Genomic DNA, 23,439 nt, shown 5'->3' with positions numbered 1-23,439 from the left:
AAAAAGAACATAATACAATAAAATTTCACTTTTAACAAGAAAACTTTGATAGTTCTGTAGAAGAGAGTGAAAAAAGCAGAAGAAACACTTATCAAAAGGACAGAGTAAGACATTGGGACAATAGAAAGGGGTGCTTATTTGTTTTTTAATTTTCTTTAGTAAAAAAGCACTTAGTGCTTGTTACATATGGAAAGTACATCTTAGAAGATGTGAACTCTAAGATAGTGAGTCATTCAAATTTATATATTTCAATAGAAATTTTCTGTTTGACAAACATAAACCATTTGAAAGGTTTTATCATCATAAACAGCTTTGTCTTACACCTCTCAGCCAGCATACTACTCAGTAGTATTCAGTATCTCTGGTTTCAAGTGATAATTTACGGGTGAGTCTTTCAGTCTTGACAACATCTATTAAAGTTTTGCTGAAACAGTTAAAAAAATAATAAAACTACCTGATTGTACCAAACTTTGTGACTGTAGTTTTTATATGTTTTAATAGTGAAATTAGACCACAAAAGTTTATACCACCTTTTTTCTAGGTTGGATTGTTTCAGTATTTCAGTTGTAATGTATAAACATTGACTCTCTCTTGCTGTCTCTCCTTATTTTGTCTTCAATATGTGAAGATAACACTACCAGACTCATGCTAATAACTATATAATATCATTTTAGCTTCACTCATTGTAACTACTTGCCATTACCTAAACTACTGTTATATAATAAAGTAATGTAGTCTTCTATAATTATTTTTTTAAAATATATCCAAATGGGAGGAAATAAGTCCATTGAAAATTCACTCAAACTAAATTTTTCTTTTACTTTCTTTAGAAATTGTGTTTGCAAAGAGGAAGCAGAGAGAGAGAGGGGAGAGAGAGACACACACACACACAGAGAGAGAGAGAGAGAGAAAGAGAGAGAGAGAGAATGTTGCATTTTTCCATTCTAAATGTAATGTCTGAAAAAAATTATGACCTAAAACCTCCTAATTGGTTACTAAAAAGTGATATATTTAAAATCTCCACACTGGTTATTAAATAGTAAAATGTTTATTGTTGCTCGTTTTTCTTTTCTAAAAGGTGAAATATTCTAATGAAAAACAATAACTTTTAAAGGCAATGGAAAAGCAATCATTTTGTTACGTATACCTGCTACAAACTTAAAATGTAGACATACGATGTGTTGTGAATAATACTGAATTACTGCGTGTATTAGTCTATTCTCATGCTGCTACTAAAGACATAGTTGACACTGGTTAATTAATAAAGAAAAAGAGGTTTAATAGACTCAGAGTTCCACATGGCCTTAAAATCGTGACAGAGGGTGAAGGAGAAGCAAAACACATCTTACATGGTGGCAGGCAAGAGATTGAGTTCAGGAGAGCGAACTCCCCTTTATAAAGCTGTCAGATCTTGTGAGACAGATACACTACTACTAGAATAGCAGGGAAAAGACCCATCCCATGATTGAGTTACCTCCCACCTGTACCCTCCCATGACAGGTGGGAATTATGGGAGCTACAGTTCAAGATGAGATTTGGGTGGGAACACAGCCAAACTGTATCATACCATACCTGGCCCCTCCCAAATCTCATGTCCTCACATTTCAAAACCAATCATGCCTTCCCAACAGTCCCCCAAAGATTTCAGCATTAACTCAGAAGCCCACAGTCTAAGGTCTCATCTGACACAAGGCAAGTTCCTTCTGTCTATGAGCCTGTAAAATCAAAAGTGAGTTAGTTACTTCCTAGATACAGTGGGGATATAGGCATTGGGTAAATACACCCATTCTGAATGGGAGAAATTTACCAAAATGAAGGGAATACAGACCCCATGCAAGTTTAAAATCCAATAGTGCAGTAATTAAACCTTAAAGTTACAAAATGATCTCCTTTGATTCTATGTCTCACATCTAAATCATGCTGATGGAAGAGGTGGGCTCCAATGGCCTTGAGCAGCTCTAGCCCTGTGGCTTTGCAGAGTACAGCACCTCTCCTGGATGCTTTCACAGGCTGGTGTTGAGTGTCTGAAGCTTTTCCAGGTGCATGATACAAGCTGTTAGTGGATCTTCCATTCTGGGGTAGGGAAGATGGTGGTCCTCTTCTCACAGCTCCACTATGTCCTACTGAAGACTCTGTGTAGGGGCTTCAACTCCACATTTTCCTTCCACACCACCCTAACAGAGGTTCTCCATGAGGGCTCTGCCCCTGCAGCAAACTTCTACTTGGACATCCAGGTTATTTCCTCTGAAATCTCAGCAGAGGTTCCCAAATCTCAATTCTTAACTTCTGTGCACCCACAGATTCAACGCCATGTGTAAGCTTCCAAGTTGTGGGGCTTGTATCCTCTGAAGCCATGACCTCAGCTTACCTTGGCTCATTTTAGCCATGGCTGGAGCAGCCTGGGATACGGGCACTAAGTCCCTAGACTGAACACAACAGGGAAGACCTGGGCCAGGCCTACAAAACTATGTTTTTCTCCTAGGCCTTCGGGTCTGTAATGGGAGGGGCCGCCACGAAGTTCTCTGATATACCCTGGAGACATTTTCATCATCGTCTTCATGATTAATATTTGGCTCTTCATTACATATGCAAATATTTGCAGCTGGCTTGAATTTCTCTCCAGAAAATGAGGTTTTCTTTTCTATCACATTGTCAGTCTGCAACTTTTCCAAACTGTTATGCTCTCTGCTTCCTCTTGAATGCTATGCTGCTTAAAAATTTCTTCCACCAGATACCCTAAATCATCTCTCAAGTTCAAACTCCCACAGCTCTCTAGGCCAAGGGGAAAATGCCAACAGTCTCTTTGCATAGGAAAAGTGACTTTACTTCAGTCCTCAACAAGTTTCTCATCTCCATCTGAGACCACCTCAGTCTGGACTTTATTGTCTATATCACTATCAGCATTTTTGTCAAAGCTATTCAATAAGCCTCTAGGAAGTTTCAAACTTTCCCACATTTTTCTATCCTCTGAGCTCTCTGAACTGTTCCAATTCCTGCCTGCTATGCAATTCCAAAGTCATTTCCAAATTTTTTAGTATCTTTACAGCAATGCCCCATTACAACAGTATCAATTTACTATATTTGTCTGTTCTCATGCTGCTAATAAATACATTACTGAGACTGGATAATTTATAAAGAAAAAGAGGTTTAGTGGACTCACAGTCCCACATGGCTGGGGAGACCTCACAATCATGGTAAAGTACGAAGAAGGAGCAGGACAGGTCTTACAAGGCAGCAGGCAAGAGAATGTGTTCAGGGGAATTCCCCTCTATAAAACTATCAGATCTTGTAAGACTTATTCACTACCATGAGAACAGCATGAGAAAGACCCTACCCGATGATTCAAGTACCTCCCACCTGGTCCCTCCCATGAGAGTGTTGGGATTCACTCAGCATACCTGGCAAAATATTGGGGAAGTATTAGGGAAAGTTATAAGATTATAGTCTCAAACCTTTTGGAATGCCAAAAGGTTTTAATGAAATAAGTCATAGGGTAAAGATTAGAATAATAAAAACTTCCCCAGTTAAGTCTGTTTACTCCACATTTCTTTGTCTCTACTCTGTTTACTCATGTAAACTTTGTGCTGGATGGCACTCTCAGGTGGAGGTTGAAGGGGTATTTATTCTGGGCCTCAGAACCAAGACCTTTTATCATTCATAAAACCACTCTTTTAACCATGTTAATTATCCACAAGCGTGTTGACTTAGAACTGCTGTTATTAAATCTATACTGAATAAATGTGAGGAGAAACAGGGAGTCGTGGTTGATTAGCTGTAATCGCCCTCTGAGAGCAGCTAACAACTTCCCTAGCCTGCTCAAATCACTGTACTGGGTATGAGAGTGCATTCATTCATCTGTCACTGAGTCACAGTCTGCAGGACAGACCTCTGCAGGTGGTGATTAATATCTCAACAGTTGGGAATTAAGGGAGCTACAATTTAAGATGAAATTTGAGTAGGGACACAGCCAAACAAAATCACTGTAGTTCCAGAATATTTTAACAAATACCAGTTCCTTAGGCTTGGTATATCTTTTTATTTATTTATATCCACATCCCTTAGGCATTATTTTTTATAAACATATTTTAAAATCAAAATCCATTTAGTGCTGTAGCAACAGCATTGTTGCATTAGTATGGGCACAATTCAAGTGTTATTCCTCAACATAAACCTAGAATCACATTTTATTTTCCTTACAGAGGTACTTTGCAAGTTGAATAACTTTACCTTTGTTTTTACCAACTCATCTATATCCATGTACAGGCCTCATGTTGCTTATATACAGTTGACATTGTATTTGATTCTTACCATTATTGTGTCTTGGGATACAAATTTGATTAACCCATTAGAAATAATGGATGATTGGTTTTTAAAGTCATCGTTAACAAGAAATAAAATTATAAATATCAAAAAGAGTTTTTTCCATGTTTTCTTCTAGAAGTTTTACAGTTTCATGTCTTACTTTAATTTTTTGTTAAAGTTTGAGTTCACTTTTATATATGACATAAGGTAATAGTGGTCCAATTTCATTCTTTTGCATGTGGATATTTGTTGAAAAGATTATTCACTCATCATTGTGTATTCTTGGCACCCCTGTAGAAGATCAATTGTCTGTATTGGTCTAGGTTTATTTCTGGGCCCTTTATTCTGTTCCATGATGTATAGGTCTGTATTTTTGATAGTACCATGCTATTTTAATTACTGTTGCTTTATCATATATGTTTTTTAAAATCAGAGTCTGTTTTGTTTTACTTTCCCAAAATTACTTTGGCTCTTCTGGGTCTTTTGTGGTTCCATGTGAATTTTAGATGCTTTAAAAATTTTCTATGTAAAATATAGAATATTTGGAATTTTTATGTTAATAATATTAAATCTATGGATCACATAGTGTAGTATAAACGTGTTAATAATATTAATGTCTTCCATGCCATGACTGTATATTTCTTTGCATTTAATTGTATCTTTTTCAATTTCTTTTATCAATGTTTTACAGTTTTCAGTGTACAAATCTTTTTTTATATGACACTAAAAGCACAGGCAACAAAAGCAAAAAATAGATAAGTGGAACTGTGCTGAACTAAAAAGCTCCATTCAACAAGGGAAGCAATAAAAATAATGAAACAGCAACCTATTGAATGGGAGAAAATATTTCAGAATTATGTATTCAATGTGGAGTTAATTTTCAAAATATGTAAGGAACTCCTACAACTCAATAGTAAATAATAATAGTAATTAGATTTTAAAATTGGCAAAGCACTGGAGTAGATATTTTTCCAAATAATATATACAAAATAGCCAGCATGTATATGAAAAAAATCAACATTATTATCAGAGAAATACAAATCAAAACTACAATGAGATATCGTCTCACACTGGTTAGTACAACTATCAGTTTAAAAGAGGTAGCACATGTTGAAAAGAATATGAAAAATTGGAGCTCTTGTACACTGTTGAGTGGAAATGCAAAATGTTGCAGCAGCTATGGAAAACAATAAGGAGTATTCTAAAAAATTCAGAATACATCTACCATATGATCCAGCAATCCTACTTCTGGATACATATTGAAAATAATTGAAATTGGCAGGATAGGTGCACTATATGTTATTTGCGACATCATTCACAATAGTCACGATATGGAAACAACTTAAATATTTATCAGCAGGTGAATGTATAAAAAATGTGGAATAAATACAATGGAATATTATTCAGCCTTATAAAAGAAGGAAATTATATCATCTGCAACAAGATGATGAACGCAGAGATGGTAACACTGTGGAATAAACAAGTCATCAAATGACAAATACTGTTTAATTCCAGTAATAAAGGACATCTTTACAATCAACTAATGGAAGCAGAAAATACAATAGTGGTTGCTAGAGATGGGAGGAAAGGGTAAATGGGGAGTTGTTTTTCAATGTGCACAAATTTCAGCTAGATGAATAAGTTTCAGAAATATGCTGTACAACATTGTGCTGTAGTTAAAAATGCAGTGTTGTGCACTTCAAACATTTTTAAGATGATTGATTTCTCATGTGTTCTTACCACAAAAATAAAAACCAAACAAGCAAGCAAAAGTGAAAAATAAACACAAACAGAAACAAAAAGACAGAGGAAGATATTGGGAGATGGTAGACATGTGAATTACCTTGATTGTGGTAGTGGTATCACGGATGTGTGCATATGTCTAAATTCATTAAATTGTACCCATTCAATATGTGCATTTCTTTGTATGTCAATTATATTTGAATTTTTTTAAAAAAAAGAAAACTAAAAACAATTATAAAGGATATATAATTGTACTAGGCTAGGTGCAGTGGCTTACACCTGTAATCCCAGCACATTGGGAGGCTGAGGCAGAAGGATTCCTCAAGTCCAGGATTTGAAAACCAGCCTGGGCAACATGTTGAGACCCTATTTCTATGAAGGAAGGAAGGAAGGAAGGAAGGAAGGAAGGAAGGAAGGAAGGAAGGAAGGAAGGAAGGAAGGAGAAAGAAAGAAAGAGAAAGAAAGAAAAAGAAAGAAAGGATAAAGGCAATAATATCGGTAATGCCCCATTATACTCAAAAACAAAAAAAATCAAAACTGATGACAAGTGAAATATAAATACAAAACACATTTTTATAGTCAACTCACAATTTATAATTTAGTCTTCACTAGCTATTATTCATCACATTAAGGATATGATAAAAGCTATTGTTTAAGTGTTCTTAGTGTTTAGCTTGTAACTGTTATATACATATATATATATGTATATATAAAATCATTTTCTGCCCTAGGGTGATATACCCAAGAATCACCTGCATTATCTGTTTGGTATTATGAAAAATGAGGCACTTAATAATAAGCTCTTCTGAGAAGCTGCAGTTCAATCTCTATATGTAATGTGCATTCTCTTGAGATTTATATGTTGAATATTATTGATTCATATATGTAGATATTTATATTTAGACACCTATATATTCAGCTTTAAAAAAGAAGGAAATTGTGTCATCTGCAACAAGTTGATGAATGCAGACAAGGTTATACATGCCTGAGTAGATATTTTTCCAAATAATATATGCAAATATTCATATAGAGATAGAGACGAGATATATTGCATTAATGACTATCTTTATTTAAAATGCTTATTTATGCCTTTTTGTGAAGTATTTATATCAGGAAGTTTTATATTAATAAATGTGGTGTGTGATCATTAATGATGATAAGAATAGTTACCATCTAAACTGAACCAAAAACTGTGCGAAACGCTTTTGAAATATTATTTTATTTGATTCTAAAAGAAAGACTAAAAGCTGTTATTAAATTCACATATTAAAATAAATGAGCTAGAGACTTCTGCCATGGTTGATTAGTTTAACTACAAAACTAGAGTTCTTCACTACTACACTCTATTAGTATCTTTGGAAAGAGTAACATTTAGAGTCAGGGACCAAAAATAAGCCTTGTTTGGCATGTGGAGCAATTCTGCTCTACAGGATGAAAGAAAGTGATGGTATTCCTGGTTCATTGTACTAAAAACACTAGTTGCATAGTGGTTGAATATACACTTATGCCATGTTTCTGAGGTATATGAACTAAAGCCAGAGATTCCTTACTGTTAATGTTTATCAGTAGTTGGTTCCTTTATATTATTAGATAGCATTTACTCATTTATATGCACATTTTGTTTATCCTTTTGCCATTTAAAAAACAATGAATTGTGTCAAGCTTTTTAAATTAAATCATAATAAGCATTTGTGTACAAGTTTTTGTAAAAAGTTTTTATTTCACTTTGCAAATACCTAGGTGAGAGATTACAAGTTCATGTGGCAAGTGTGTGTTTAAATTTATAAGACTCCAAAAAACTATTTTTCAAGGTAATATCTATTTTCCACTCTCATTGGATAATATGAGAGTCCCATTGCTCAGCATCCTCATCAGAAATTAATTTTAAAAATTATTCCTTTTAATAGTTGTATAATGGCACTTCATTGTACTTTTACTTTGCATCTCTCTTTTTATGAATTATTTCCTACTCTAAAAGTTGATTTTTTTCCAATTACTGTGTTTTGAGAGTAAATTATATCCTCTAATTATAAATATTTTATTGAAACTTGCAGACATTGTCGTCCAATTTGTGAATTCTTTTTATTCTCTTAACAATCTTTTTTGGAAAATAGAAGCTCTGTACTCTTGTGTCATATCCATAGAAGTCACAAAACTTTTTGTCATGAATTTCCTTTTAGAAATCACAAAGATATTCTGATGTGTTTTCTCTTAGAAGTTGTATAGTTCACAAAATTATAAAAGGTCAGCTTTGAGCATAGTGACAAAAGATTGTTTATCAGAAATGAAGCTAGACTGGATTATTATAAGATGATATATCCTAAAAATTCTAGCCATGTGATCTCTATTAGTTATCTATGATGCATTTTTAAAAATTACTCAAAATTTAGTGGCTTAAAGCAATTATTTGTATATATTTTCTTGTGGTTGGGAATCTCTGCATAGTTTATCTGGATTAGCTCAGCTTTTCTTTCAATATTTTGGTCAGGTTCTTGTTTGCCCAAACTGTTACTGTTGTCTCAGATAGATGCAATAATAAATGACTGGCATAAATGATTGACACTGTTTCTGATAAGGGTTTCAGGCAAAGGCTGTTCACATTAAGTAAGCTCCGAGTCAGGTCAAACCCATACCTGAGATTTTTTCCATAAAGCTGCAAGACAGGTCAAATAATGAATATTTTCTGGTTTCATAACTTTTGGGGGAGATTGAAACAGATTCTTCCCCTCTGGTTGCTGCTACTTTCCTAGTTTTCATGGCTACCATCATGGTGAAGCTATTAGATTTTGAAACTGCATTTGCAAAATGTACAGCAGTGAGAAAATTATTGCTGTGGGGGAGATCTGACCTAGCACTAGGCATTGTGTCTTTAGCCTTCAACCTGCCTTAATTATTCCTGAGCTTAGGCTGGGCTAGCTTTAAGATAAGTTAGTTTATAATTTAAATGATAATGGCCCTTCCCCAAAACTCAACTCCCTTTATAAAGTTAATGAAAGACCACCAGGCTAGAAGGAAGAGAGTAGCCTGAATTCTGCCAATATGTAGACATAAACAACTGACAGCCATTATTCTGGAGATCACAAAATATGCAAATTCCCAAATTAGTTCTGCAGATGACATTGCTATTGCAGAATCTAAGATTGACTTTTTGAGATACCTTTTCAGTTTTTGCATGTCTGACACCCATGGCTCCACATACACACACCAATTCATGGTTCTTGTGCCCCACCCCAAAGTGACTCAGCATAGGAGAATAGCTTCCACTCCCTCTGATTTCATCTCTAACATAACCAATCAGCACCAAGCACTCATTGCCTAGTCACATCCACCCCTTACCCCAAACTACCTTTGAAAAACCCCTACTCTGTTAGCCTTCAATAAGATGGTTTGAGTACTAATTCTGTCTCCTGTGTGGCTTGGCCAGCCTCATGTCAATTAAACTGTTTCTTTATGGCAATGTCATGGTCTTTGTGCAGTTGGTAGGAAGAACTCATCTGGTGATTACATTTTCAACATTACCATAGAGTACTGATTGGGGGATGAAATAGGGAACATTTAAATGCCACAAATCTCACCATTCTTACCAAGATTCAGCCATTTTTCTTAGGTCTATATCCCTCTTAAAAATTTATTTTGAACATTTTGCCAGTTTCCTGTGTTTTTACAGAACAGCAGATTTTTGAAGGTTTTTACCTACCATTGCTGAAGTCATCCTAAATATTATGTCCTAAATGTTGGGTAGAATTTGCAGAAATCTGAACAAAGAATTTATTTTTCTCCTAAATATTTTTCCTCACAAATTTATTTTTCTTAATGTAAGACTATTTCTTACCCAGGGCTTGATTCACTGCCATTTATCTTATCTGTTTCCTCTTGCGTGTACACTGATAGATATTTAAAAAATTTTTTTGTAGTTTTCTCTTATTAGTATTTAAATACTTTCATGATATGTAGCAATGCTCCTCCTTTCTTTCCTGACATTTGCAATTTGTGTGTACACTATTACTTTTTTTCCTGAACAGTCTAAATAGACAATTTACTTTTAATGGATTTTTATAAATAGTTACACATTTTCACTATTTGCTCTATTGTTTTATTGTTCTCAATTTCATTGCTTTTGTTTTCATGTTTGACTTCCTTTGCTTTTTTGAGGGGAGAGACAACAATTAGTTGTAATTAGTTTTTTTGTTTGTTTGTTTCTAGTTCCTAAGATGAAAGCTTAAAATACTTATGCCTTAAAACTCCAAAAAGCACTGCTTTAGCTGCTCATGCCAAATTTCAATATATGCAGTATTCATTTTTATTCAATTCACTATATTTTCCAAAATTTGGAGGCTTCTATTTTCTCCCAATCCACTATGTAAAAGGTGGTGTTTTATTTACAAGATATGTGGAAAATTTCTTATATCTTTAAATTATCAAATACATTAAAACAATTGTAATAACATTGATATATTAAAAATTTAAGTAGATGAAGACAAATTTTATTAAAAAATGACATCTAAATTTAGAGATTAAAAACTAAGTATGTGCATTGAATGAGATTAATGGCACACTAAATATTACAAAGGAAAAAAGTTAGTTAACTCAATGACATAACAATAGGAACTGTCCAAAATTAAACACACAAAAAATAATATAACCAAGCTATGTGACCTCAGATGGCCAAATATAAGTGTCAGTGAAGTCCCAAGAAAAGAATAGAAAGATGTGATTAAAGAGCAAATATTTGAAAAAATAATGGCTAAAAAGATTGGAATTGGTTAATCTTTTTCTTCTGTTATATGTTCTTCTTAAAATTTTAAACGTATTAAATGAAGCTATAATAATAGTTTAATATTATTGGTAATTCCAATATCTGCTTTAGTCTGATTTTGACCGATTAATATTTTTTTCATTACAATTTATATTTCTCTGCTTCTTTGCATGCCTCATAATGTTTAACTTGATCTATACATTGCGAATTTTACATTGGTGGGTGATGGATATTTTTATACTCTTATAAATTGTAGTTGACATTTGTTTTGAGACACACAGGCTACGTGGAAACAGTGTGATCATTTCAGTTTTTGTTGTTAACAACAGTTAGGTATTATTAGAGCAGTATTTTGTCTATTCTATATTTCTGAGGCAAAACCTTTCTGATTACTGTATCTTATCTAATGACCCATGTGTCCTGAGTGTTTCAATCTGTTTGGTGGGAACAGGTACTATTCCTGGCTCTGAGTAAGTGCCAAGCATTATTCTCTTGTATCACTTCAGGTGTTTCTCTTCCTGTTTCCAAGTAATTTTCTTATATGCATGTGCTTATAGGTATTTTGCTAAGTATTCTAGGTGGAGTCTACAGATCTCTGTAGTTATTTTCCTTTGCAGCTCTTTGCACTGTGATCTTCTGTCCTACAAACTCTCGCCACTTTTACCTTCCCATATACTTAGCCCCATCTCCTCAAATCAAACAGTTGGCTTGGTTCTGCCTAAGTTTCCTCTTTCTTTCCCTGTACTATAGGCTGGAAGTGCTCCCAAGGTAATCTAGAGCCCAGCTGCTTGTTTTCTATCTTTTAAGGATTATTACCCACCCCCCACCCCCGTTGCCTCTGTTTTGTCTTTCCTTCATTTTTTCCTTCCCTCCCTCCATCTCATGACTCCAGCAGAAGACAGTTTCCCCTGTCTCCCCACTCCTCTTTTGCCAGTCCTGCTTGCATGTCCTCAATGAGAAAAAGAAGAAAAAAGACTGAAAGCAGTTTTGAATTCTCCATATCTGTTGCTCCCACCAGTTCTGTAATCCCCTCAAACTGAGCCTTCAGCCATTTGTTAAAAATTTATAACACCATTCTCCTTTCTGGTTTGCAGGAGGTCTGGTCTCTCTCTTAGAAAAGAAGTTGTATTACCGGGTTTTCTTACTGCCTGCTGCACAAACAAAGTCAATTCAGGAAGTTGCAGTAAAGCAACTTTAATTGATGCAAAGCCAGCCATGCCATACCAGAGACAAAGTTATTACTCAAATCAATATCATGAAGGGCTCATAGGTTAGCGGTTTTTCAAAGATAGTTTGAAGGAAGTAGTAGTGTGGCAGCAATGGGCACTTACTGATGACCAATTGGGTTGGAGATGAAATCATAGAGAGTGGCAACTGTTCTCTTGTGCTGAGTCACTTTGGGGTGGGCACAGGAGCCATAGGTGGTGGGTCTATGTGGAGCCATGGGTGTCACAAGTGCAAAAAACCTGAAAATGATTTGGAAGATAGGAACGGTTTGGTCCCTGGCTAGGGCTCCACCCTCGAGCCTGTGCCCAAGGACCTAGGTAAGGACAAGCATTTTTGTTTTCCTGCCCAAATCGTGACAATGATTTGGAAGATAGGAAGGGTTTGATCCCTGGCTAGGGCTCCACCCTCAGGCCTGTGCCCAGGGACCTAGGTGAGGACAAGCATTTTTGTTTTCCTGCCCAAATGTTTCATTTCTACCCTGGCCTGCCATGCCCCCATCATGTACATATAAAAACCCCAAGACCCTAGCAGGCAGGCACACAGGTGGCTGGACATCCAGAGGAGCACATCAGTAGAGGAACACACGAACACGTACTGGCATGCAGGCAGGCCACCAACTAGCAGAATGACAAGGAGTTTGGCTGGGGCAATTGAAGGGGAGCCTGCACCACTGAGTGGCCCAACTCCAGGGGAAAACCAGTCTCCCTTCTGGCTCCCCCATCTCCTAAAGAGCTACTTCCACTCAATAAAAGTTTGCACTCTTTCTCCAAGCCCAGGTGTGATCCGATTCTTCCAATACATGAAGGCGAGAACTCCAGGATAAAGCCCTCTGTAGTTGACATAAGGCAGAGGTCTAATTGATCCGACTAACACAAGCCACCTATGAATGGCTAAACTAAAAGAGCACCCTGTAACACACACCCACTGGGACTTCAGCTGTAAACATTGACCCCTAGACACTGCAGTGGGGTGAGAGCCCCAGAGTCTGCCCATCTGTATGCTACCCTGCAGGTTTGAGCAGTGGGGTGCTGAAGATTTGAACCATACCCTCATGGCACACCCTGATGGGGGACAAGGAAACGTTTTCCATTACAAAAAAATATCTCAATAGGTCAACCTTAGGTTCTATAACAGTGATGTTATCTGCAGAAGTAATTGAGGAAGTTGCATGTCTTGTGACCTTCAAAATAAATGGCTGGCATTGGGAAAAGCAGCGAAGGAGAAAGGACTTACAGAGTGCCTACATAAATTGGTTATGAGTAACATATAAACAATAAGCAACAAACTGTGGAAGGCCGCAGGAGGCCTCTGAGAAGGAAGGCCTCTCCATGCCTTATGTTCTGCTGCAGGGTGATCTCGGCTCTGTTACCATAAATATTGTACTCAAGGATGTAAAACCCCTTAGTAGCACTATGAAGTAGCCAGACTTGTAGGCTTCTTATAAGGTTTGTGTTCTATCAGCTGTATGTAGATAATAAGCTAAAGATAACCACATGCTCTTGTTTTGTGAAACTCCCAAACCACCACTCTTATCAATCCTTTGGATGACACACCAGTTCTGGCTCACTGATTCACTCCACCCCTACCCTATAGATCAAAATGATTATAATCAATAAATAGTGTGGATGATCAGAGCTCAGTCCTTCACTGCTGCCAGTAATAAGTGATGGCCCCCTGGTCCCACTGTCTTTCTTAATCTTTTTCTCATTCCTTTGTTACCACCAAACTCAGGGTACCCAAGGGTAATGTAGGGTTGGCTCCCTATATTCTGGTGCCCAACATGGGGCTCATGGATCCCTACATTCTGGCACCCAATGTGTGGGGCTCATGGATTCCCTACAGCTGGAAATCATTTATGTTTATACTGTGAAGAATTCATGCTTCTCTCTTCCTGTAGCCTGGTAGTCTCTCAAACTCAGAGGCAATTGAGTTTGAGGAAGGGCTATTAACATTCAAAGGACAAGCTAAATGTCTACCAAAGTTCGCTTTGCCTAGGAATAATTAAGACAGCTTGAAGGCTAAAAGCAGAAGAGGCTTTAGTTAGATCAGATCTCCCCAAATGCCATCATTTTCTTACTGATAGAATTTTTGCAAAGGCAATTTTAATTGCTTGCATCACATTTCCTCATGTGGGTGCCTGGATTTGTGAATATTTTAACTTAGTTGATTGCTGTGAGACTTTAACTATGAAAAATTCAAGAAAAATTGTGATTCTGTGTTTATGTAGTAAGTTTGCAGGGGAGATACCATCCAGTTTCCCTGCATCTTATCTGAAGCTTACGCTGAAGTTATTTTTAGCATTTTTCTTGTGGGAATGAAGGTTAAGAATTGTGTTAAAAAGCAGGCAACATCAATTGTAAAAGTGCCTAACATGCTAACGTTTTGTCTTTAGTGTTTGAATTAGTTTGCAAAGGCTGCCATAACAAAATATTGAAGCAGGATATTTTCCTGACCACTTCACAGGCAGGAACTGGAGTGCATGGGGCACTGAGGGGGTGAACTCCAATCACTTGCTGCTCCACCCCTCATGGGTTAGCAGGTACAACAGCCAAGGCAAGTACTTGGGATGCCGGCAAGAGCAAATTCTGTACCAGCTCCATGACAGCGTCTAGGGCAGGGGGGCTATGACCCCAGAAGCCCCAAATGAAGTGTCACAATGCCCTTTTAGCTTTGCCATTTGCAGTTTGCTTAAGTGTTAATAGTTTAGAGAAGGATCAGTGTGACAATCTTTTGAACCCACACTTGCGGCACCCAAGTACTTGTCTAGTGACCAGGAGGAATGATGTTGCATGAATGAATTGAAGATAGTAAATGTGGAGGATTTTATTGCCAATGAAAGTGGCTCTCTATGGGAGGGCGAGCTGAAAAGGGATGGGGGAGGAAGGTATCTTGTAGGGATGGCTGCACTCCTCTTCAAAGTTATTCTGTCAAGCTGTCCCTCTGAAGTCAAGCCACTTCTCTCTCATATCTAACAAGCCACTGATGTCCAGTTGCCTCTCCTCTGTCCTGGCTGAGCCTGGGTTTCTAATGGCCACAGGAGTGGGGGCAGGGTGGGCATGGGTGGTTTTAGAAAAGGCAACAGTCAAGCTGGAAAACAGGGATGTAAGTTCTCACTTTGGTCCTCATTTAGGACCTGCCCTCTTCTATGTAGAATTATCCTGCCTCCTGTTCCTATCAGTACTATGACTGGGTAGCTTAAACAATATAAATTTATATTTTCACAGTCCTGGAGGCTAGAAGTTCAAGATTAAGTTGTTGGCAAATGTGGTTTCTTCTGAGGCCTCTCTCCTTTGTTTGCTTCCTTCTCACTGTGTGACTGCTTCACATGGTCTTCCTTTGGTCTGTGTGTCTATGCCCTGCTCTTCTTTTCTTATAAGGACAACAGTCATAATTGGATTAGGGCCCACTCCTCTGAACTTATTTTACCTTAATTATCTCTAAAGGACCTACCCCCAAATACAGTCACATTCTAAGGTAGAGGCAGATAAGACTTCAACCTATACCTTTTATGGGGACACAATTCAGGCTTAAAATGTGAGTTTACTGTGACTGTAATCCCAGGTACCTGAGAGGCTGGGGCTGGAGAATCACTGAAGTGTGGTATTCAAGGTCAGCCCAGGAAACATAGGGAGACCCCATCTCAAAAAGAAAAAAAAAAAAATCAGTTTGGCAACTAAGCCCTAATATTTGTTTTGTATTACAAACTGAAAATAAAATTCTAAGTCTCCCCAACCATCTGAATAGACTTCCTCCTCAGCCAGGATGCTCTTAAAATTTAACCAGAAAGACTGGTTCAGGCCATGTTGTGAAGTGGGGGTCAGTCTGACATGTTTCATTCTACCTCTCAGGTATTAACATCAACACAGATCTTAGGTCTGATAAGAAACACAGTCTATTCTCTCTGAAGCTCGATACCTGAAGGCTTCATCTGAATGACATTACTTTGGTTTCCACAACCTCTTATGGCAATTGAGACATTTCCTCTCTATTGATCCCAGGTCTTTGGATAAACTCAATCATCAATCAAAACGTTTTTAAATCTACCTATAACCTGGAAGCCACCCCACTCTACCCCCAAACAACCCTCCCCATCCCTTTCAAGTTATCCCGCTTTTCAGGACCTTAACAATGTACTTCTTAAATGTATCTGATGGAAGTATCATGTCTCCCTAAAATATATAAAACCAAGCTGTACCCCAATTGCCTTGGGCTCATGTTCTCAGTATCTTATGAGGGCTGTGTCATGGGCTACAGTCACTCATATTTGGCTCAGAATAAATCTCTTCAAATACTTTACAGGGCCTGACTCTTTTGGTGAACAGTATATTTATGTAAACCACTTTTTAAATATTTTAATTTAAAAGAAAAAAGGCTACATTTGAATGTCTAAGAGTTAAGTATCATATACAAACACAAAACCAGAATAATACCAACCAAATAAAGCTAAATTTGAAGTAACTGTTAGGATTGTAAGCCTATTATACAATTAGCTACTAGTCCAATGTGTATATGTAATCACTTCTGAGCTAGACAATATTTTAATTCCATAAATCTAGCTGTTGCCTTTATATTATAAGGTGAGATCCTGTAATATTAGAAAAAAATTTAGCCATTTTCATGGTGATAAATTATCCCTAGTATCCCATAAGATCAGAATTTTTTAGCCATATTTAAGAGGATAAATTTTTCTAGTCAGCATTTTTAATTATGGAGAATATATATGTTATAAAAATAATTTCTGTAGACCAGCAGAATCATATAAATTAGAACTATAATTATGGAGAATATATATGTTATAAAAATAATTTCTCTAGACCAGCAGAATCATATAAATTAGAACTATAAAAACCCAAAGCCTCAGCAGTAATTTAGATCTGCCACTGATAGTTTCTTACTTATATTACTGTCAACAACATTTGCTCCAATTTAAAATGTAATAAAGATGTTTTCCACAAAGTATCTTAAAATGTTTGTTGATTTGCAGCACAATTATCTCAAAATATTTTATTACTTATCTTGTCTTTTATCTGTATCAGTTGTTAGTTTATATTATGTATGCGTATACACACACACACACAATAGTTTCACTTAGTTGTCTCAATTCTGCAATGCATAAATATGTATGCTCTTTTTTTTTTTCTGAATCATTAGATGTGTAAGGGTTGGAAAAACAATCCTGTACACTATTTCAATTCCTAATGCCATAATGAAATTCACCACAGTTTAAAGCTTCTTCATCCTCATATTAGTCTTCCAGCACTGTAATTTAAACATGTGTCAATCTCTCATGCTCTCGCTTTCATATATTTTTAGTATTCTTAGCCAACGACAGCTACTTAAATTTTACACCCAAAGCAAAAGTTTCAGGAAATTTCCCCAGTCCTTTAATTTCTTAAACTCAAATACTCTGCTATTCATAGTACCACTCTTAATAACAAAGGAAGGGGGGGCAAAAGGGAAATTGTATATTCAAAATAATTGGTCAAATTATATTCAAGTCCAAAAGATCCCTTTCTCTATTTAATAATAAACTTAAATAATATCTTTGTGTCTCCTGCACAGTTAATTGGTCTCTGCTCTACTAACCATTGAAGTCAAAGGACTCAATCACTTGTAACTTTTTTCAACAGGTAACAAATATTTTGTTTCTTTGGCAATAATAGTTTAAGATCATGCACATAAGTAAACAAAGTAGAATTCATTTGTATTGACTTGTAATAACTGATATTTGCAGGCATTTATAAAGTACTGATTGCAATTGTACCAAAATACTCTACTACACACAATATTGTGACTAAGTGTTAAGGAACAGAAAGGATGACAAATCCTCTAAATTGCTTACACAAAATGTGAACATTAGAAGCCTTATATTTGCCCCCAAAACATGGAGGTTTATGCTTGTTGATACTGATATGAAGTGATCTTCTAGGAAGTCAATATACATATTCCTATATTCATCTGGAAGTCAGCAAAATGTATTTAATGTAGTGAACAAGATAAATGTAAGAATACATGTTAATATCTAGTTAAGAGATATTACAATTATCTATAACTACAGCTTTCACAAACAAACAATACAGGAACAGTAAAGATCATAGATATAGCAATAGCTTAGAAAAATAACAGAAAGCAGCTCTACTTCAAAATTCCTTTTGAATACAAACAAAGCAAAACCTAAGCAGCCATCTTTTTTCATGACATAGTTCTACAGGTGTGCTGACAGACACTAAAAGCTCCTTACTCTGTAATTCTTTTGCCCTCAAAAGTAATTAGGTAAGCAATGACCCAGATATAATTGTTTCCCCTTGTTTTTCTCCATATAACTCGAATATATGTTCCTGTCCTCCAGGGGCATTCTCACTGGCTCACTGGTTTTGGAGACAACACACACACCCCAGAAATATTTAAATAACAACAGAAAGCAATATATGGATATGAGTCTGTATTAAAGGTTTGAAGAAAATCACCTCTGAATTCAGTGTGTTGATGATAAAAATGACAAATTATGGCTGTTCATGATGGTCAATATTGGGTGTCAACTTGAGTGGATGGTAGGATGCCTACATAGCTGGTATAGTAGGTTTCTGGGTGTGTTTGTGAGGGTGTTGCCAGAGGAGGTTAAATTGGAGTCAGTGAACTCAAAGAGGAAGCGTGGCTTCCCATGACTGGCTACCAGTTTGGCAAGAACAGAGCAGGATGAAGAAGTGACATAACCTGACTTGATGAATCTTCTGACTTTCATCTTTCCCCTGTACTGGATGCTTCCAATCATTCCTCCTGCTCTTGGACATCAGACTCCAGATTCTTCAGCCTTTGGACTCTTGGATTTACACCAATGGTTTGTTGGGGGCTCTCTGGCCTTTGGCCACAGACTGAAGGCTGCACTATCAGCTTCTCTACTTTTGAGGCTTTGAGACTCTGACTGAGCCACTACTGGTTTCTTGCTTCCTCAGCTTGCAGACAGCCTATTAAGGGACTTCGTTTTGTGATCATGTGAGCCAAGTCTTCTTGAAAAACTCACTTTCATATGTGCATACATCCTATTAGCTCTGTCTCTCTGGAGAACCCTAACTAATATACTGTTAAAACTACAGTGTATTAGTTTTAACATTCCTTAAAGTTTCTGCATCTACTCCGGACTTCAGAGTTACTCCTGTAATTGGTGGAAATGGAAATGGAACCCAGGTCTACAGGAGAAAGTTTTGACAGGGAGGTCTGGATTTGAGGACATGAAGCCATTGCCAGTAAAAGACCCTAAGGCCAGGACCCCAGCTAAATACCAATCATCTATGTGACCCTCGACGAGGAACTTAATCTCTCTGGATCTCAGCATTTCCTTGTATAAATTGGAAGATTTAATTAAACTACCATTCATTCTGTTATATTTACAAGTCTTTAGGAGCCATCAAGGTATCAGATGAAGGACACAAATGCTGGCCTAAAGTCCTGTGACATCGCTAACACCAATTTTAAAAAGTCCATTCTGATTCGTTTTGTGTATTGGGAATGAAAATATAATTATGATTGAAAATGTTTTATTTTAAACAGATAGAGAACCATTGGCTTAGCTTATCCCTTCTAGTTATGACATGTTACTGAACTATCACTGAATAAGCTCATTGATTAAAGCAAGATTATATTCTTCACACCACTAGAAGATTCTGGAGACAAATCTAACTGCAGATCCGCATTGACAGCATGTGCTTTCACTAATAAAGTCCAAGTCATACCCTCATCCATTCCTCAAACAGCACTCATGACCATAAGAGTGCTGAGTCTGAAGAGGTAAATGAGTGCAGTGGAAACCTTTGATGAGAGGAAAACCATGCCATTTTTTCTTTACTTCACTCTCACCTTCTGGTTTTAAATGTCTATGTTAGCAACACATATGTCATTAAGTCTTTGCATGCCTCCATCATTTTTTTTTCCTTTTTTTTTTTCACACAAGGTCTCTGTCGAAAAGGCTGGAGTGGAGTGGCATGATCTCGGCTCACTGCAACCTCTGTCTCCCAGGCTCATGCAAGCCTCCCAAATAGCTGAGACTACAGTCATGTGCCACAATGCGCAGCTGTTTTTTGTTTTTTGTAGAGGCAGGGTTTTGCCGTGTTGTTAAGGATAGTCTCAAACACTTGGACTCAAGCGATCCACACACCTTGGCTTCCAAAAATGCTGGAATTACAGGCATGAGCCACTGCACCCAGCCTCATCCCTTCTTCTGATACTGCCTCTGGAGTATAAAACTCACACTGTTGACCCTCTTTTTATCACCAGTGTCAACAGAATCATTTGTAAGACAGCTAATATTTTCTCAATGAGATGCTCAGGAATACCTTCTCAATAGGTTAAACCTGTTTTAAGCCATAAATTAAGGTAGACTTGTACTATGCTAAAACTTCGATTTTAATAATTAGTTCTTTTATTATTTGGCACAAGATTCCCAGATGCTAGGTCAGATGATTATACAATCTGGACTAACATATAATTTCTTCTCAACAATACTGAGTGAATGAATGTCTCTTTGAGTTTCTCTAGTTCCAGGAAGTTTTCTTGTTAACACACTATGGTCAAAACAGAATGGACTGTGTAGCTAACAATTGTGTTCTGGCTTCATACTCTAAATTTGTTTTGCTAACTATGTGACTTTGGGAAATTACTGAATGGTGACATATAGTGTCCTTATCTGTGAAATGGTGATTTCATATTGTTGTACAATATGGTGCAAGAACTCATTCCCTAGTAAGATGCTGGTAATGTAACTGGAAATACCAAATTAAAATTTTCCATTTCTTCTCCTGTCAGCTCATTTGTTAATTTTCAGTTCAAGATGTCATGGCTGTGCCTCCAATTTTCTCCAGTATGTTTGGCCAAGGTGCACTCCAGTGCTTACATGGGGTGTGTTCAAATTTCTGTGGTTGGCATGAAAGCTGCACTTTTGTGGAACTCTTACAACATTGACTTTTAATAGCTCTCAAGTAAATATATAACTTCATAATATATGCTTTTTGCACTACATCTGAAAATGTTTTAGAGGTTTATGTTGTTGTTTTTTAATGTCATTTTGCTTTTATTGAACTGGATACTACTTCTGATTGACTGTAGTAGACTTCTTTGTAGGTTGTGACTTCACACTTCCCTAACCCTACTTTAAGTCCCTCTACTAGATTAAGCATTCCCGAAACGTGGCCTCAGGTTTTCTAAGTGAGCTGAATGTTATCTATCCATCCATTCTTTCCACAAGTATTTGTAAAGTACTTCCTACCTGCCAGGGACACTTCTAGGCTCTGGGAAACAATGCTGAAGAAGAAAGCACCTCTTTTATCAGAGAAGAGATACTAAGACTAAACAAATAGTTACATAATGTAATAAGGGATCTTAGGAAGATAAGCATGGCTACAGGGGCCAGGGGTAATTAGGGAAAAGCTCCTTGAGAATTTGACACTTTAACTGAATCCTAAATGATGAGGAAGAACTCAGCAAAGACCTAGAAGAAGATTGTTCAGTAGGATCAGTATAAAGTTTTAAAACAGTATGTAGCTATGTCATTAGCTTCATGGGTAGATCTATTGCCTTTTAAATATTTAGAAATTTTAACATCAAAATTGTCATTGCTCTTTTGTTTGCCTATGATATTTATATTTATCTTACAAAAGAATATGTGAGCAAGACTATCAGTTTTAATTTTGAGGAATATGTTTTGTGTGGTTCAATGCTAAATATTTTACCTAAATACAGATTTGTTTTTATATATTCATAATATCATGTTTTGAAAAGCTATTAAATTCATAAGAGTTTATTTGTCATGATTCTGTTGTCTTTTACTTTTAAAAAAATCCTTATATGCTCAAATATAAAATCTGTTAATTGGAGTAAATTATTTTCCCAAGAAAAATTTATTAAATTTTTATTTCTCCGCAGTCATATATTGAATCATTTTTGAGAATTATTGTTACAACTTTTTTACAGTATATCTATCAATAATGGCTATACCATATAACATGGATATCCATTAATTTTTGGAAAAAATTAAATATAATTAAGTTCCAGTGGCTTACAGTTTGTTGATAGGATCGATTTTTTTTCTGAAGATCAAAAATCAAGTAGGCTTTCCTGGAACTAAAAATTATGTTTTTGAGCCTATGTTTTTTTCCTCACTGTTGACAAGACATTTAGATATTTATAAATTTAAATAATGCTGCTATATCTAGTAATTGAGTAGTATGCAAGCAACATAATCAAGGATAGTTTAAGTTTCCTTAGATTTGTGTACAACTTGAATGAAGAAAGTCACATGTTTCTCCCAGAACTTCTAGAAAGGATCACAGACCTGCTGATCTTTTTTATTTTAGTATGATGAGATCTGTATCAGAATTCTGGTCTACAGAACTGTTAGATAATATATTCATGCTGTCTTAAGCTGCTAAATTTGTAGTATTTTCTTATGGAAACAAAAAAAACAACTGATTCAATTATTATAAAAATTGTTTTGACTTTACCATCCCCTGGGGTATGTCTCTTGAATCTCCAGGAATCCAATAGTTCATACAGTTAGAAATGTTGTCTTATGTCTATAAATATCATCTCACAGTGGAATTACTTGAATACTTGATTATTTCTTATGCCCCTGCCAAATGTCCTAGTTTTGGTCTTTTTGACAGTGACTTCCTTCTGTGTAACAACAGACCACTTTTATTATTTAAATCTATTAAATTATTTCTATTTTTGTCACTTCAGATGAAAATAAAAAACTATAAACAAAAATGTTTCAAACAGAAAAACTTGCTCTCCCATGTGACACTATAGAAAAGCTAAGGAAACTTACATTAATTTATCCTCTATTGGTTGGACCTGGAAATGCCTTCATTTGCTTTGAAAAACCCAATTGGACTACCATTCCTGAACACCTTCAAGGTTTCAAACCACCCATGATTCCCATCGGAAACTAAGGGAAGAGAAAAACTGCTAGGAACCATTCCTCATATTTATCTCATCAAGTATGTTGGTCATGTATTTAAAATGGTAAACAACAAAGGGATGAAACTGTGACTAATTTTCACCATCAATTAGAGACAACATGAAAAGAATATTCAGGGCTGAAACTTCTTTAACAAGATTCTGCTCTGATCACAAGCTTTGCAAATGGTCTCAGGCCAAAGCTCTTAAATAATCTTAACTAGCAAAATGTAAACATGTCCAGTCTCCAAATGTTATCCCAATAGTATGAAGACAGTATTTTCCAAAAAAATTTAAAAGCACACTATGCAAACTTGTCATATCACAATTGAAACAGCTAGGAAAACATAAGAAATTTAATCTATGGCAACCTCAAAATATCAGGCTTCCATTAATTAGGACACTTGCCAAAATTTTAATAATAAAGCATTTGCCAGGACATCAAGAGGAGAATGACAGCC

This window comes from Callithrix jacchus, chromosome 1, assembly GCF_049354715.1.
Source record: "Callithrix jacchus isolate 240 chromosome 1, calJac240_pri, whole genome shotgun sequence".
In the NCBI taxonomy this organism is placed as follows: Eukaryota; Metazoa; Chordata; class Mammalia; order Primates; family Cebidae; genus Callithrix; species Callithrix jacchus.
The sequence above is the reverse complement of the archived record's forward strand: the minus strand, read 5'-3'. Positions refer to the sequence as shown.